Source organism: Myotis myotis, unplaced genomic scaffold, assembly GCF_014108235.1.
Source record: "Myotis myotis isolate mMyoMyo1 unplaced genomic scaffold, mMyoMyo1.p scaffold_m19_p_2, whole genome shotgun sequence".
In the NCBI taxonomy this organism is placed as follows: Eukaryota; Metazoa; Chordata; class Mammalia; order Chiroptera; family Vespertilionidae; genus Myotis; species Myotis myotis.
This window is the reverse complement of record NW_023416324.1, coordinates 112,637,632-112,656,604: the sequence shown is the minus strand read 5'-3', so window position 1 is coordinate 112,656,604 and position 18,973 is coordinate 112,637,632.

Below are 18,973 nucleotides of genomic sequence, written 5' to 3'. Positions count from 1 at the left end.
GGAAACTGGGAAATCTAAGGCAAAAGTGCCAACAGATTTGGTTTTTAGGGAGGGCCCCTTTTCTGGCTTGCAGACAGCCACCTTCTCACTATGGCCTCAAATGGGAGAGGGAGAGAAGGAGAGGGAGAAAAAGATGAAGGAAAAGCTCTGGTCTCTTCTTCTAAGGGCACTAATTCCTTATGAGGACCTAAGCTTCATGGCCTTATCTGAACTTAATTACCACCTATCTTAGTCTCCTTTAGCTGTTATAACAAAAATATCATTAACTGTGTAAGATCAGAAAGGGTTTGGTGAAAGCCTTCTTCTGGGCTGCAGGCTGCTGATTACTTATTGTGTCCTCATGTGGTGGAAGGGGAATGGGAGCTCTCTGAGGCCTCTTTTATAAGGGCACTAATTTCATTCATGAGTGCTCCACACTCATGACCTCCCCAAAGTGGCATCTCCTAATACTTCCTAATCTTGAGATTAGGATTTCAGCATATGAATTTCAGAGGACACAAAGATTCAAGTCATTGCACTTCCCAAAGCTTTCACCCCCAAATATCAACACACTGGGGTTAGGGCTTTACCATGTAAATTGTGTGTGTGTGGGGGGGAATTGCAGATATAATCCAGCCCATAGCCAGTGAGATGGTATGATCATTTCAATGACAGTTTTCCTAGGTCATTTCTGGTTGAATATATCACAGATGATGCAGTGATTCATATCTGTGTCCAGCTGATGGTTATTTATGACATGCCACAAAGCACACAAACTTGGCACTTTTCTGGTCAATACTTTTCTTACAGGAATTTTAATGAAGACATCATAAGGTTGCATATCTACTTATTTATAGCTGATTCAAGGCAAAGAAGGAAAAATTTTATCCTATGTAGAAAACAATCCCGTCTGAATGAATTCAGCAAAGTGAAATTTAACAAAGCAAAGGAAGCTTTCATTTAAGTTCAAAGAATCAACAGCTTATCTACAGTAATAAAAGAGAAAGATGCAAATTAACCATCACTCCATCACTCTGCCACTCTACTACACCCACAAGCCATGCCCACCAGCCAATCAGAAGCGAGTATGCAAACTAACCCAACTAAGATGGCAGCGGTCACAGAGCTGGAGCAAGCAGGAGGCTTGGGTTGCACTGGGCAATGAAGGAAGCCAAGCTTCCTGGCTGGTCCTGGGCTCTGCTCAAGGTTACAAAGTTTCAATTATAGAAGATAAATAAATCCCAGATACCTGCTTCCAGCCTGCCAAAAAAAAAAAAAAAAGAAAGAAAGAAAGGAGAGGCTGGGAGCTTGGGTCGCCAGGGGGCATGGCCAACCTGAAAACGGCCATCAGCCCCTCACCCAGGCTGGCCAGGCACCCGAGCAGGACCCCCACTCTGATCCGCGACACTCTTCAGGGCAAACCAGTTGGCCCCCACCCATGCACCAGGCCTCTATCCTATATAATAAAAGGGTAATATGCAAATTGACCCTAATAGCAGAACGACTAGGAATGACTGGTCACTATGACACACACTGACCACTAGGAGGTAGACGCTCAATGCAGGAGCTGCCCCCTGGTGGTCAGTGCGCTCCCACAAGGAGAGCTCTGCTCAGTCACAAGTCAGGCTGATGGCTGCCAGTACAGCAGTGGTGGCGGGAGTCTCTCCCCCCTCCTCAGCAGCGCTAAGGATGTCCGACTGCAGCTTAGGCCTGCTCCCCGCTGGCAAGTGGACATCCTCCGAGGGCTCCCGGACTGCCAGAGGGATGTCTGACTGCCAGTTTAGGCCCAATCCCCTGGGGAGAGGGCCTAAGCCAGCAGGTGGACATCCCCTGAGGGGTCCCAGACTGCAAGAGGGCACAGGCCGGGCTGAGGGACACCCTCCCTTCCGAGTGCACAAATTTTTGTGCACCGGGCCTCTAGTGTATAATAAAAGGGTGTAGGGAATGGGATCATCCCTTATGGAGGGAGGTTTTATTCAACATCAAGTTTGATGTGAAACAAGAGTGCAATTGAGTCATAAAAATGGGTAGTAAAATAATTAGATTTTAGAAAGTGGACTGATCTTAAAAAATAATGGTTCTATGAACTCTAGACACATTAATATATAGCAGAGTTTCTCTGCCTTGGCACTATTGACATGTTGGACTAGATAAGTCTTTGTTGTGGGGGGCCATTGTGTGCATTGTATGGCATTTAGCAGCATCCCTGGCCTCTACCTACCATATGCCAATAGCAGCCACATACTCTCTTCATGGTCCCCAAATTATGACCCTCAAAAATGTCTCCAGACATTGCTAAATGTCCTCAGGGAGACAAAAATCACTCCCACTTGAGAACCACTGATATAAAGTGTTATATTCAATTTTTGGAATCACAATTTAAGAAGGTAACAGCCAAGCAAAAAAAAAACAACACAAAAAACAGTCCCTGAGAAGGACAATGATTACATGAAAGCATTTATTGAACATCCACAACATGCTAATGAGGAGCATTTAAAAGTGGATTCCTTGGCTTTGAAGTGCCCATTAAATGCTCCTCATTCAACATGGGATCCTTAATAATCTATTTATTTGAAGAGCTACTGATTGAATATTGAAGAGAGCAAGAGCGTGAAAGTTACAGGGAAGTCAATTTTAGGATACTAGAGGCCCAGTACACAAAATTTGTGCATGGGGGGCAGGTTGTGTGTGTGTCCCTCAGCCCAGCCTGCACTCTCTCCAATCTGGGGCCCCTTGAGGGATGTCTGACTGCTCGTTTAGGCACGATCTCGGTGGATTCCAATTGTGAGAGGCAGTTGGACATCCCTTTCACAATCCGGGACTGCTGGCTCCCAACTACTCTCCTGCCTGCCTGCCTGATTCCCCCTAACTGCTTCTGCCTGCCAGGCTGATCACCCCCTAACCACTCCCCTACCAGCCTGATCGACACCTAACTGCCCCCCTGCCAGCCCAATTGCCCCAAATGCCCTCCCCTGCAGGCTTGGTCCCCCACAACTGCCCTTCCCTGAAGGCCTGGTTTCCCCCAACTGCCCTCCCCTGCTGGCCTGATTGCCCATAACTGCCCTCCCCTGTTGGTCATCTTGTGTCCACATGGGGGCGGCCATCTTGTGTGTTGGAGTGATGGTCAATTTGCATATTACCTCTTTATTAGATAGGATATTAAAAGCCTTTCTTTCAGTTGCTATTTTTTAAAAAGATGAAAAATTGTATTAGGGTACAAAGTAAAAAGTCAGAGCCTCTCCACTTTACTCCAATTCACTCCCCAGAGGTAACCACAGGTAATATTTGGGGAGATTTTCCAGACCCTCTTTGGCAAAATGGATTAATGTCAAAATGATCACAAATGCCCTCCCTGTCCTGGTTTCTTAAAGGGACAGTAATTGGGCAAGTCATATACTTCGTCCTGCTTCTCCTGGTTCTCCCTTTCACTTTGTAACAGCTTTCTGACACACTGGTCCAAGATGTCTTTTATTTTAATTGTGAAAATTTGTAACCTCCACAAAAAAAGGGAAAAATTAAAAAGCAAAAGCACCCATATTCCATCACACAGATTTAACAGTTGTCAAGATTTTGCCACAGTTATTTCATGTATCTTTTTTATTTTCTGAGGTATTTTTTAAAAAATATTTATTATTGAAAGTATTACATAGGTCCTTCTTCCCCCGCCATGAACCTCTTCCAGCCTACTTCCATCCTCACTCCCCCCACAAGGCCCTCACCACCCCATTGTCTGTGTCCATGGGTTTTGTACATATGCATACGAGCTCATTGGTTGATCTCTTCCCACCCACCCAAACTCCCCTGCCTTCCCTCTAAGGTTCAACAGTCTGTTCTGTGCTTCTGTGTTTCTGGATCTATTTTCTTCAACAGTTTATTTTATTCATTAGTTTCCACATACGAGTGAGGTCATGTGATACTTATCTTTCTTTGACTTGCTTATTTTACTTAGCATAATATTCTCCAGGTACATCAATGCTGTTGCAAATGGTAAGAGTTCTTTCTTTTTTATAGCAGTATAGTATCCCATTGTGTAAATGTACCACAGATTTTTAATCCATTCATCTACTGATGGACACTTGGGCTGTTTCCAAATCTTAGCTATTGTAAATTGCACTGCTATGAACATAAGGGTGCATATATTCTTTCACATGAATGTGTTGGGTTACTTGGTATACTAATATAATCCTAGAAGTGGGACAGCTGGGTCAAATTGGAGTTCCATTTTGAATTTTCTGAGGAAACTCCATACCATTTTCCACAGTGGCTGCACCAGTCTGCATTCCCACTAGCAGTGTACTAGGGTTCCATTTTCTACACAACCTCACCAACACTTGTCATTTGTTGATTTGTTGATGATAGCTATTCTGACAGGTGAGAGATTATATCTCATTGTCATTTTTATCTGCATCTCTCAAATGATTAGTGACTTTGAGCATGTTTTCATATGTCTCTTGGTCATCTATAGGCCCACTTTGGAAAAGTGTCTATTTAGGTCCTTTTCCCATTTTTAATTGGATTGTTTGTCTTCCTTTTATTAAGTCATATGAGTTCCTTATGTATTTTGGAGATTGACCCCTTACTGGATGTATCATTGGCAAATATGTTCCCCATGCAGTGGACTCTCTTGTTTTTTTAATGGGGCTTTTGCACTGCAGAGGCTTTTTATTTTGATATAGTCCCATTTGCTTATTTTTTCCTTATTTCCATTGTCCTAGGAGATGTAGCAGTAAACATTTTGCTGTGAGAGATATCTAAGATTTTGATGCCCATGGTTTCTTCTAGGAATTTTATGGTTCACGTCTTACATTTAAGTATTTTATCCATTTTGAGTTTATTCTTATGTATGGTGTAAGTTGATGGTCTAGTTTCATTTTTTTGCATGTACCTGTCTATTTTTCCCAACACCATTTATGAAAGAGACTGTCCTTACTCCATTGTATGCTCTCGCCTCCTTTGTCAAATATTAATTGAGCATAATGGCTTGGGTTGATTTCTGAGTTCTCTGTTCTGTTCCATTGATCTATAAGCCTGTTCTTGTGCCAGTACAAAGCTGTTTGAGTACAGTGGCTTGATATTGGGTATTGTCATTCCTCCAAATTTGTTCTTCTTTCTCAAGATTGCTGTGGATATTCAGGGTCTTTTTTGGTTCCATATGAATTTTTGGAGTTGTTGGTCTAGGTCTGCAAAATATGCCATTGGTATTTTAATAGGGATTGCATTGGATCTATAGATTGCATTGGGTAGTATGGACATTTTAATGATGTTGATTCTACCAATCCATGAACATGGCATATTCTTCCACTTGTTTATATCTTCTTGTATCTCTTATTTCAACATCTTGTAGTTTTCTGAGTACAGATTTTTACCTCCTTAGATAAGTTTATTCCTAATATCTTAATATTTTTGTTGCAATAGTAAATAAGATTGTTTTTTAGTTTATTTTTCTGAGAATTCAATATTGATATATAAAAATGCTATAGATTTTCAAGTGTTAATTTTGTATACTGCTATGTTTCCGAATTCATTTATTAAATCTAGTAGTTTTTTGATGGAGTCTTTAGGATTTTCTATGTACAATATCATATCACCTGAGAATAATGAGAGTTTTACTTCCTCCTTTCCAGTTTGGATACCTTTTATTTCTTCTTCTTGTCTGATCACTGTGTCTAGGATTTCCAGTACTATGTTGAACAAGAGCCATGAAAGAGGACATCCCTGTCTTGTTCTTGTTCTTATGGGAAATGGTTTTTGTTTTTGTCCATTGAGTATAGTGTTCATTGTAGGTTTGTTATATAGGACCTTTATTATGTGGAGGAATGATCCCTCTATTCCCACAATGCTGACAGTTCTTATCAAAAAGGGGCATTGGATTTTGTTGAATGCCTTTTCTGCATCAATTGATATGATCATGTGTTTTTTTGTCTTGCACTCTGTTTATGTGTGGTATCATATATATTGATTTACAAATATTGTACCAGCCCTGCAGCCCTGGGATAAATCTCACTTGGTCATGATGTATGATCTTTTTAATCTATTGCTGGATTCCATTTGCTAAAATTTTGTTGAGGATTTTAGTAATTATGCTCATCAGGGATATTGGCCTGTAATTCTTTTTCTTTTTAGTATCTTTATCTGGTTTTGGAATTATGGTAATGCTGGCCTATAGAAAGAGCTTGGAAGTGTTCCCTTTTCTTCTTATTTTTTTTTAATAGTTTGAGGAATATAGGTGTTAGTTCTTCTTTAATGTTTGGTAAAACTCCTTGTGAATCTGTCTGGACCAGGGCTTTTGTTTGTTGTCAGTTTTTATTTATTTTTTTTATTACTGCTTCAATTTCATCAGTAGTTATTAGCTATTCAGGTTTTCTGACTCTTCCTGATTGAGTGTTGGGAGATTGTATTTTTCTAGGAATATTTCCATTTAATCCAGATTGTCCCATTTGTTGAAATAAAGTTGTTCATAGAATTTTTTAAATGATATTTTGTATTTTTCTAAGGTCAGTTGTTACTTCACCTCTTTCATTTCTGATTTTGTTTATTTGAGTCCTCTCTCTTTGTTTCCTGGTGAGTCTCGCTATAGGTTCATCAATCTTGTTTATACTTTTGAAGAACCAGTTCTTGGTTTTATTGAATATATATATATATATATATATATATATATATATATATATATACACACACACACACACTGAGTGGCCAGATTATTATGGCCACCTGACATTTGTAGGCAAATTAGCTATAATTTTGCGCTGGAGTTGCTAGAGGACCAGACCATTATAAATAGGGAAGCATGTTGTTTACAATAGTAGAAGTGATTTTTTTCTGAAGATACGGGTAAACAATGTGATTTAACAGCCTTTGAATGTGAAATATATTTGAATGTGAGTGGCCAGATTATTATGACCACCCCTTCAGTACTTCGTTGGGCCACTTTTTGCCTTCAATACTGCAGCAATTCTTTTTGGCATTGACTCCATGAGATGTTGAAAAGTGATACGTGGAATCTGACACCATGCCTGATGAATAGTACTGTCCAGTTCTGTGAGATTTGATGGTTGTGGGACCAGCTGCCTGATGGCTCTTTTAACTTCGTCCCACAAATGCTCAATTGGATTGAGATCTGGTGATTGTTGGGGCCACCTAAGCAAGGTAAAGTCTCCCTCATGCTCTTGAAACCACTCCTGCACAATATGAGCACCGTGGCATGGCACATTGTCTTGTTGGAAGAAGCCATCTCCATTGGGATACGCCATCAACATGATAGGATGAACTTGATCAGCAACGATACTTAGGTATGTTGTGCTATTCAGACATTGTTCCACACGAATTGAAGGGCCCAAATCATGCCAGGAAAACATACCCCAAACCAAACACTGCCCCCACCAGCTTGAAGGGTTGTACTCATGCATGTGGAGTGCATGCTTTCATGCTATTTCCACCAAATTCTCACTCTGCCATCTGCATGATGCAACTAGAAACGTGATTCATTGGACCACATGACTTTTTTCCAATGCTCGACTGTCCAATCCTTGTGTTCCTGTGCGAATTGGAGACGTTTTATCTTCGTAACTGCAGACAGCAAAGGTGTTTGAACAGACCTTCAGCTTCCATATCTCATACGATGCAGTGTATGGCTAATTTGCCTACAAACATCAGGTAGTCATAATAATCTGGCCACTCAGTGTAATATATATTCCACGTTCGAAGGCTGTTAAATCATGTTGTTTACCCATATCTTCAGAAAAAAATCACTTCTACTGTCATGGTAAACAACCTGCTTCCCTGTTTATAATGGTCTGGTCCTCTAGCAACTTCAGCATGAAATTATAGCTAATTTGCCTACAAATGTCAGGTGGTCATAATAATCTGGCCACTCAGTATATATATTATTGCTCTCTATGTCATCCATTTCCACTCTGATCTTTAACAATTCCTTTCTTCTACTCACTCTGGGCTTTTCTTATTGTTTTCTTTGTAATTCTTTGGGGTGAGCATTAGATAACTAATTACTAGTTTTTCTTTTTCTTTTTTTTTTCTTTCTTTTTTTTGGAGGTAGGCTGTAGCTATGAACTTTCCTCTCAGGGATCCTTTACTGTGTCCCATAGATTTTGCATTGTTGTGTGTTCATTTTCACTTGCTTCCAGGATGCTTTTTACTTCTTCTTTGATTTCTTTGGTAACCAATTCATTGTTTAATCGCATGCTATTTAGCCTCCATGTATTTGATTTTTTTGAGTGTTTTTATTGTAACTGATTTCTAATTTCATGCTATTGTGGTCTGAGAAGATGCTTGATAGGATTTCAATCATCTTGAATTTGTAGAGACTAAGCTAGTGTCCTAACATGTGGTGTATCTTTGACAATGTCCCGTGTGCACTTGAGAAGAATGTATATTGTGTAGCTTTGGTGTGGAGTGTTCTATAGATGCCAATTTGTTCCATCTGTTTTAGAGTGTCATTTCAGATTGTTGTTTCCTTATTGATTTTTTTTTCTAGAAGAATTATCTAGTGATGTCAGTGAGGTATTAAAGTCCTCTACTCTGGTTGTATTGCTGTAAATATCTTTCTTAATATCCTCCAGAATTTTAAAAATATATTTAGATGCTCCTATATTGAGCGCATATAAGTTTATCAGAGTTATAGCCTCTTGTTGTATCAATCCCTTAGTATTATGAAGTGGCCTTCCTTATCTCTTGTTATGGCCTTCACTTTGAGGTCTATTTTGTCAGATATAACTATTTCTATCCCAGCTTTTTTAAAATTTCCATTTGCCTGAAATTTTTTCTCATCCCTTCACTTCCAGTCTGTGTGAGGCCTTTGTTTGGAGTTGGGTATTTTGTAGACAGCATATGTATGGGTCATATTTTCTTTTCCATTCAGCCACCCTATTTCTTTTGATTGGAGCATTTAATCCATTTAGTTTTAAGGTTATTATTGATAGGTACTTGTTTGTTGCCATTTTTATTCTTTATGACTTTGTTCCTTCTTGCCTTTTTATTTCTTCTTTTTACAACATTCCCTTTAGCATTTCTTGCATAGCTGGTTTGGTGATAATAACCTCCCTTAGCCTTTTTTTTTTTTTTCAGGTGTCTGTGAAGCTCCTAATTTCCCCTTCAATTTTTAATGATAGCCTTGCTGGATAAAGTATTCTTGGATTCAGTCCCTTGCTTTGCATCACTTTGTATACTTCATTCCTTTCCCTTCTGGCCTGATGTGCTTTTGTTGAGAAATCAGTTGATAATATAATGGGAGATCCCTTGTAGGTAATTTTCTGTCTTTCTCTTGCTGATTTTAAGTTTCTTTCTTTGTCTTTTATGTTTACCAATTTACATATGATGTTTCTTGGTATAGGTTTTTTTGGGGGTTCATCTTATTTGGGACTTTCTGTGCTTATTGGACTTGTGCGACTTTTTTCTCCCCCAAATCAGGGATATTTTCTGTCATTTCTTCAAACAAGTTTTCTATTCCTTGCTTAGCTTCCTCTCCTTCTGGCACCCCTATTATGCAGATGTGGTTTTGTTTCATGGTGTCCCAAAGCTCCCTTAGACTCTCTTCTTACTTTTTAATGCTCTTTCCATTTGCTGCTCTAATTGGGTGTTTTTTCTACCTTACCTTCTAACTCACTGATTTGGTCCTGAGCTTCTTCTAGTCTACTGTTGAAACCTTCCATTGTGTTTTTTATTGCAGCTATGTCATTCTTCATTTCCTCTTGATTCTTACTCATGTTGGTTTATTTCTCATTCAGCTCCTTATAATTCTCATTGAGTTGTGTGTATTTCTTATCCAGACATTTGAGCATCCTTATAACCCTTACTGTGAATTTTTGACAAATTACTTGCCTCTATTTCATTTAGGTCCTTCTCTGGTGATTCCTTTTCTTTCATTTGGGGGTTGTTCTCTGTCTCCCCATTTTTCTGTTTCTTTGTATTTGTTTCTATGTATTAGATCAAACTGATATGCCACCCAGATTTTTTGGGTTGGTCTTATGTAGTAGATGTTTTGTGGGACCCAGTGGTGCAATCTCTTAGGTCTCCTTGCAGGGGGGTGTTCTACAGAAGCCTCCTACTTGAGATACTTGGGTTCTCCTTATGTGCTTGGGTCTTGAATGTTATTGTCCTGTTCGTTGATGGAATCTCCAGGTGTCTGATTATGTGCCTCGATCTCTACCCTGTCATGCCAGCTGTTGTGGAGGTGCTGGCTGAACAGCACAAAATACAATAAGATGACACATGACATAGAAGGAATAGAACATGAATGTACACAAGACCCATATAAGCCCAACTAAAGTGACCACCAGAAAAAAAATGAATTAGGAAAGAAAAAAAAGAAAGCAAGAATTATAGAAAAAAATATGGGGAGAAAAAACAACAAAACAAACCAATAAACCGAAAAGCACAAACAAAACCAGCCATAAAAAAGGGGGAACAGAATTCGTATATGCTTAAGTAAAGAAAATAATGTTAAAAAATGAGGAATAGAAGATAGACCACAGTTTATAATAAAGGGGGGAGAATAGAAATAAGGAGACAGGAAAGAAAAATAACAGAGAGTAGAGGAAAGGGCAGATAGTCCTAAATTTAGGAAGTGAGACAAGTTAAGAAATTAGGAGAAGAAAAGATAAAGAGAAGAGAGAAAAATTATTTAAAAAAATGAATAGTTAAATAAAAGAGAAAGGGAAATTAAATAGGAGCAGGGAAGAAGAAATTAGACATGAACAAAACATCAGAGACTAGATTAATAACAAATCAATAATGCATATAGATAAGGAAGATCAATTTTAAAAAGGGGGGAGGAAAGGAAAGCGAAAAGGAGAAAGAGAAGAAAAAAAGGAAGATAAAAAAAGAGAATAGAGGAAGAAAAAAGGTGCAAAAAATAAAATAAATAAAATGTGGGTGTGACAGTCACTGTCTTTTGGCTTTTAGCACCTTGCTTAAAGCTCCAAGTGATCCACTGGTGTACTGCTTGTGTCTATCTCCATAGACCTTGGCTGCAAGGAGGGGCCAACCTGCCCCCCTTGCCTGTCAACCAGCTGTCAATCTTAATCACTCAATAGTCTGTGTCTGACAGGGCTTATGTGGGGTTGGTGTTGTTTCACTTTAGAGAATATGATGGGTGTTTGTTCCTGTCCCAGAGCTACTCCTCCATGAGTGGCCCAAAATACTACTCTGCTCTTGGCTGGACAGAGATCCTTGTATGGAGACTAATGAGGTTAGCTGGGATACTAGAGTTTTTATCATTCTGGTTCCTAGAATAGTGGGGCAGATGGTCCATCCTCCACTCCGATCACTGAGGGCTCCTTGAGACTATTTCACCTGTAAGCTTTGCCTCTGCCTTTGTTTCCTTAGTAAAGCTCAAAATGCAAGGTGTGGCAGGCTGTATCACTTAGGACAGGTTTTTTTTTTTTCTTTATCTTCCCTCTGAGTGTTTGGGGGAGGTAAATCTTCCCAGGAAAAATAGCTGTTTTGGTTTGGAAGCATATGAATGACCCAATACAGGATTCCTGGCTACTGCTTTTTCAGGTCTCCTTGCCCTGCTTCCCTCCTCCACCTATCCTCAGGTACCTCAAGTCTGTGCCTCTCCTTGCACCAATGCTCATGTGGATAGCTGCAAATGGAAACTCCTATGCTCTTTCATAGCTGCGTGGATGCTGCTACAGGTCTGGAGGCACTGCCAGTCAGTCACCACCGCAGCACACACACCTGCGGGTGGGTGTGGATGTGTGTACTCTGGGCAACCCCCCTCTCCCAGTCCCGCCCTTCCCACCAGTCTCTAGGTGCCCTCTATTCTTCCTTGTTATAAGTCACCGCCTCAGCTGGAACACAGTTGGAAATTCCAGGTGAATGTTCTCCAAGTTGTATTTGCAGCCTGGCCCTAAGATGAGGTGCCCAACAGCTTTGCCTCTTCAGTGCCATTTTCTCCTTATCTTTTCTGAGGTATTTTATTTTATTATTATCTCTAAGTTATGGATGGTTTGGAGAGGTTTACATGTCTTATGGGGGCAGAGCCAAGTCTTGAATCCAAGTCTTTCTCATTCCACAGTGGGGCTCTCAACCACTTGTCCACACTGTGCTAGGAGATTGTGAACCTCTAGCTGTGGAATGCCCCCGATAGTGGCACAGAGGATTCTATGGCTCTGTGCTGTTGGAAATGCCTCCCCCTCTACGTATGCATTCCTTTCTTGGGGTCCCACAGGGATTTCTGTTTTTATTCATTCCTGTAGAAATGCAAATTCTTACTGGAAGGGCAGAACCAGAGAGATTAATTTGCTGCTCATGAATTTGATGAGCTGGAAGGGAACTGTTTCCGTTCATTCTGGCTGCTATTACAAATTACCACAGACTGGGCTGCTTATAAACAACATAAATTATTTCTCATGGTCCTGGGGGCTGAAAAATCTGAGATCAGGATGCCAACATGGTTGGCTTCTGGTGAGAGCCTTCGTCCAGGTTGCAGACTGCCGACCTCTTGCTGTATCCTCACATGGCAGAGAGAGCACACTGGCTCTCTGAGCCTTCTGTAAGAACACCAATACCATTTATAAGGGCTCTGTTATCATGACCTAATCACTCCCAAAGGCCCCACCTGCTAACATTATCATATTGCATGAATTATGCATGAAATGGGGGAGGGGGCACAGACAGCCCATAGTAGGAATGAAGTGATTAGGAGCAGGAATTCTAGCCTCAAATCCTGTCCCTGCCCTTACAAGTGCTGGGATGTCGAACAAATTGCTTGACTGCTCCAGGTCTCATTTTCTCCTTGGCAAATAAATAGTTACTACATGATTGCAAGGGTTGGAGGCAGGCAGGGGATGAGGGAAGAGTAGAATGGTTTATAAGCACTAAAAGGGGGTGTAACACCGAAAAGCAATGTGTCAAAAATAAGTTTCACAAAGAGATTAACCAAAGAACTTATATGTGTATATGCATAACCCATATGTTACACACAATAGTGTGGTGAAGGCCTGGGGCAGGGAGCGGGGGAAGGGGTCAATGGGGGAAGAGAAGGGGGCATCTGTAATACTTTCAACAATAAAGATAAATTTTTTAAAAACAAATCTCACATGGTGGGTTGGTGGTGGTGTTGGCCTTTTGTTCTGCCTATATTGGGGTCTTTGAGGAGCCTTCAATCTATGCCCCTAAAAGTCTAGTCATAGTTTCTGAAGTGTGTCTCTGCCATTGATGCCACGTCTTTGGGCTAGATTTTGTGGGTGGAAAGTACCTGCTAACAGGTAGAGGTGTGCCCTAGTGGGATTATGCATGGAGCTAAAATCATCTATGAACAGAACAATTCAGGCAAGTAAAGTGCCAAGGATGAATACTACCCTCCTCATTGTTCAACATAGTAAAACACAGACAGGCTTTCTGCATTCCTCAGAGAGTAATCAACCACAGAAGTGAGGCTTTCAGTGCTAAAATTGAGACCAAACAACCAAAGAGGGATGAACTGGTCCTACTACTTGCACAGCTGCAGTAGTGATCTTCATAAAGTTGCCTATGTGGATGGCGCCCCCTTGTGGCAGGCACAGCCTCGAAAAGTTATTTTAAAATCTGGTTAAAATGAAAATCATTATGGACAATTTATATTCTCAGTGGTTAAATAAAAATGCATCCACAAATGAGAAAAGAGTAGAGAAATTTAAAAAAAAATTATTTGGAGAAAAGGTCAATCTATTTTTGCTCTAAAAATAAATAACAAAATTACTTGATCTCCATTTGAAGAATGAGGCCAATTTTAGCCCTCAATCATTAATTCCCTTAATATTTTCACATATAAAAATGAAGTAGTACAATAAACAATCATATACATTCCACCTAGTTTGTCACAACCATTAACATATTGCCATATATGGCATATATTCACTCTTCCTCTTTCTCTGTTTATGTATGTGCCAATGTTTGAGTTCTTTTTTCCTCCCTGTTTGCTTCAAAATATATTCATATATTTTTTATTCTCTTTGATTTGAAAGTAAGTTACAGATAATCATAACACATCACCCTTAAATGCTCCTTCACATGTTTCCCAATATAACTGCACTTGACAATTAAAATTCCATAAAATTATTTAACATTAAATTTCCCTGTTGTACCCAAATTCATGCTTTTTTAGAAAAGCTACATTATTGTCATTCAATAATAGATTTAATTTTTGTCTATTCCCTTTTAGTCTTTATCATGTTAAATGTTCTTCCCCATAACATGATCGAAACAAAGTGTTGATAAGACAGAGTTCAGTTGATTGCTCATTGTAGAAAGAGAATGATACGTTAATGGAGCCTGATGGTGTCTTAGAGGAGGAAGATGTTGGAATATTTGCTGAGACTTTGAAGTCTGGTGTAAGGTAGGTCTTTCAATGGGAGGTGGGGGATTGGAGGATGGGGCCTTGGGTAGGTTTGGGTAAGGCCAATAGTTTAAAAGGCCCCAGAATGTCTCCAAGATCTAAGACTCTGTGAGTCATTATGTCACATTTTCTTACCCCAAAGCGCAAAACAAAGTCTCTGGAACAGCCCTGAATCTGAGGTTGCTGAAAAGCCTACCAGTCCCCTGATTTCACCCCAAACCTGCAGAGTCTGAGGCAACTGCTGGCTATGCCAGCAAAGGGGTTTAACTGGGTGTTTAACTCTTCATTCCTGACTTCTGGAACAGCATGACTTCAGCTGTGAATTTTTAATATACTCAGGTTTTTCTTTCAGTCCATAAAACTTCATTTCAGCTTGGGAGGAATAAAGGAGTCATTCAGTGACTGGAGTAATGCCACTCAGGACCGGTATATACAAAGAAAGAAAGGGATGACTTTGCAAGTACTACACCTAAAATTGGAACTTCAATATTTAAAAAGGAATTTGTAATAAGATCAATATAAAAATCAATTATCTTTCTATACACAAGCAATGAACAATCTGAAAATAAAATATAATAAACCATTATATTAAGAATAGTGTCAAAAATAATTTAAAAAATTATATGACTATTCCTCAAAATAAACATAGAAGTATAGCAATTCAATTCTAGTTATGCACCCAGAGAATTAAAATCAGGAACTTTAACAGATATTTATACACCAATGTTCCTAGCAGCATCATTCACACTAGCTAAAATGTGAGTAAATATTGATGGATACACAAAATGTGGTATACACATACAATGGAATATTTTTTTTGGCAATAAAAAGAAATGAAATACTAATATATGCTATAACATGGATGAACCTTGAAAATATAGTAAGTGAAAGAATCAAGACACAAAAGGCCATGTATTGTATAATTCCATTTATTCAAAATGTGAAGAACTGGCAAATTCATAGAGCATGAGCATAGATTAATGGTTGCCAGAGCTTCAGAGGAGGGAGGAATGGGAGGGAGTGCCAATGATATGTGGTTTCTCTTTGAAGTGGTGAAATGTTCCAGAATTAGATAATGGAGATGGTTTCACAATTCTATGAACATATTAAAATCCATTGAATTGTACACTTTTAAATGGTGAATTTTATGGTACAGGGTGGGAAAAAGGAGGTTTGTGCAAAATAATACAATATGGAAAATAATACAACAATCCTATATAATAAAAGCCAGCGACCAAATGGCAGAATGACCAGAACAACCAGTTGACCAGTCGCTATGACATGCACTGACCACCAGGGGGCAGATGCTCAATGCAGAAGCTTGCCCCTGGTGGTCAGTGCACTCCCACAGTGGAAAAAGCGCTCAGAGGCATGGGTCCACAGTCACTCGGCTGACGGGGATGAGCGGTGCTCCCACAACCGGAGGTTCCTGCAGGCCACACCCCAACCAGTGTGTGAATTCTGTGCACTGGGCCTCTAGATAATAAATAATAATACAAGAATAAACTGTTTTGTACTCACAACTGTAAACTTACTTTTGCCCGACCCTGAATATGAATTCTATCTCAATTTTTTTAAAATGGAAAGTTGGAACAATGAGGTAGCTTCTGTTGCCCAAATAATTAGTGGATTGAAAGGAAGTGTTGTAAGCTCTCTGGATTTATTCTACTTGGACACATCCTTCCTATCTCTAGAGTAGATGTTTAAAGCATCATCCTTAAAATTATTTATCTCTGGATTGGGATTGGCCAATAAATCATCACACTGAAGCTGTGATTTCTTAGTATAAATTCCAAGTTGCTGCAAAAGGGACTTGATTGGGGGAGCCTGGATTAGGTACCTTACCCCTAAACCAAACAAACCTGACAGCTGAGGGGGAGGGCTGGTTAAGCATAGGAGGGGCTGCTACTATACCACCACAGGCCAGTAAACTATGGCCAGGGCAGGGGTCACTAGGTACAATTCTGGTTGTTCTGATTGTGCATACATACTTGGGGAGAGGAGAGAAGGAGCAGGCCCAAAGAGAGGCAGACAAAATAATGTCAATGTGCTACATGAACAAAATCAATTTGTGATCTGTAAGTCCTGTATAAACGCTATTATCAGATGCTTTAAGATGACAGTTTTGCTTCTCTAGATATTGAAGTTATCCCAAGGAGTTAACTCAGGTCTAGCCTACCACTGCCCACCCCCGCACCCTCCCCAACCCCACCCTTCCAGAGAGAAAGAAAATACTTTTTCTCTTGACTCTGTTCCAGATGGAAGAGAGAAAAGGAGGAGGCCTAACCCTTTCATAAGTTTTCTGAGTCCCATCCACCACCTCTGAACTAAGAGGCTGTAAATGATAGGGGCCATGTTTTCTGCATTATCTCCCTTTAGCCCTTTGTAGAGTGCTTCATACACACAGGAAATCATGCAGCCACTGCTCATAACACCTTTGGCGACTTTGGTAAAATTTATAGTAAGATATGTGAAATTCTTTTCAAGACTGGCTGCAAGGAACTAACAGCCACATGTGTCATTTAGATTTTCTTTTGCTGCTACTGATTGAAACCCAAAACAACAGTGGGCTAAGCAAATTAGAAGCTGTTTTTTTGTTTTTTGCATTTAACATAAAACTTAAAGGGCCACAGTCTTGGGCTCTAATGAAAGCTTCACCTTGTCACCAAAGACCTAGCTCCTTCTGTTTCTCTGCTACACCATTCTTAGCACTGGTCTCCATCCTCACAGTAGATATGATCACAGGTGGCTGCTGGGACTCCAGCGATCACATCTGCTTCCTATGCATGGAGAAGGAAAGGAAAACAGCAAAAGGGTTAAGAAACTTCCTGAGCCCTGGCCTGTTTGGCTCGGTGGATAGAGCGTCGGCCTGCGGACTGAAGGGTCCCGGATTCTATTCTGGTCAAGGGCACATGCCCGGGTTGCAGACTCGATCCCCTGTGGGGGCATGCAGGAGGCAGCCGATCAATGATTCTCTCTCATCATTGATGTCTCTCTCTCTCACTCTCACTCTCCCTTCCTCTCTGAAATCAATAAAAGTATATTTTTTAAAAAAGAAACTTCCTGAACATCCCACCCAGTGACTTGATTACCTCTCATGAACTACCCTAGTTGTGAGTCTAAGATTTGTGGTATTTTTAGTTGCTCTGAATAAAACTGGTTTCAATTAGTGAGGAAGAAGGGGAGAATAAATATTGGAGAGGCAACTGATAACCTCATCTAAACCATTCAGTTTGTGTCAAAAGGGAAAGATCCAGGGAAGCCCCAAGGAAACCGCAGGCAGGAAGTGCAGTCAGGCCTCATGGGGGCAGTGGGCACTGACCAGGAACTACAAGGTATTGGGAACCCAGGAGGCCACTCTGGGGGCCTCTTTCTGGGGCTCTGTGCTTTCTGGTTGGCTCTTCACTTAACATAATTACCTCCTACTTTTATTTCCCTCCCAACCAGTTCTCTGTGTCTCTATGAACAAGGCAGAAGAGGGTCACTCCTGGCTCCCTAGTTCTTGAGTCTTTCTTTAAGGAGACTGAAAGGCTGTTTCCAAATTCTGACTTTCAACTTGCCAGAAAGAGATTCAAACATCTCCCTTTGGTTAGGGATTGCTCCTGGCCCAACTGTCTGTGGTCAAAGGGCCACACACTATAAACATGTTTGCTAGATCCAAGTGTGTGTGTGTGTGTGTGTGTGTGTGTGTGTGTGTGTTGGGGTAAGAAGGAATAATCTCAAAGGAGTATTTCTCAGCCAGAATAGGGGCTGTCTCCTGTAGTAACTATAATACAGTAAAATGAACTTCAGTTCATAAAATACAGATAATCAGAAAGTCAAATGTAAAAACTTCCCCCGACAATATGAAATCATTAACGCCCTCCAGATCTGAATCACCACATCAGGAGAAGGGCAGGTTAGATCAAACATTAGTCTTAAATTAGAGATTCATATATCATCCCAAAGTCTTTACTAAAATGTGTCATTTATTTCTGAGGTGGGGGTGGGGATACCCAGCTAACCAAAACATCTCATTGTCTTGTCTGCCAAATAAAGAGGGGTTACTGTCTGCTTTGGAGTCTGGAATAGTTTCGGCCAAACAGGCTCCACATTACCATGAGTTTTAGGATGCTGAATATCAGCCTGCCCCACCCACTTAGTGTAATTGTTGACAGCTGTGTCTTGAAAAGGGTTTCTTTTTGTTGCTCATCCTGCTGAGTGAGCTGAATTGCTTCATTAACATTTAGGCCATGTTACATGTTCAAGTGTTTGTGAGGGATTTGGATTTCAGATGACGTTGTTTCTTTTAAAAAAGTTTATTCCAAACATAACGAGTCTCCATTTCTGTAATGAGTTCTGTGTATATGGGTGCAATTGGACGTGGATTTGCATCTGTGTTCATTTGTCATGCAAAGATGTGCAGACGTGATTGTTACGGGTTGACCTAGTTATTAGGCCTTTTATATTTGTGAAGAGCACATTTCAAATCATTCCTTAAAGTAGCTATGCCTATTGGTGTTTCATTGCCAAGAAGGAAGTGTCAGTTCCAATGGGTGCTTGGTGGGGGGCGGGGAGGTCCCCTCCTACACAATTTATAGGCTTCCCCAAGCCATCCCAAATGAGTGTACAGTTTAAGCAAAACAAAAAAACAAAACATGACAAAAAGACAGTGAACTT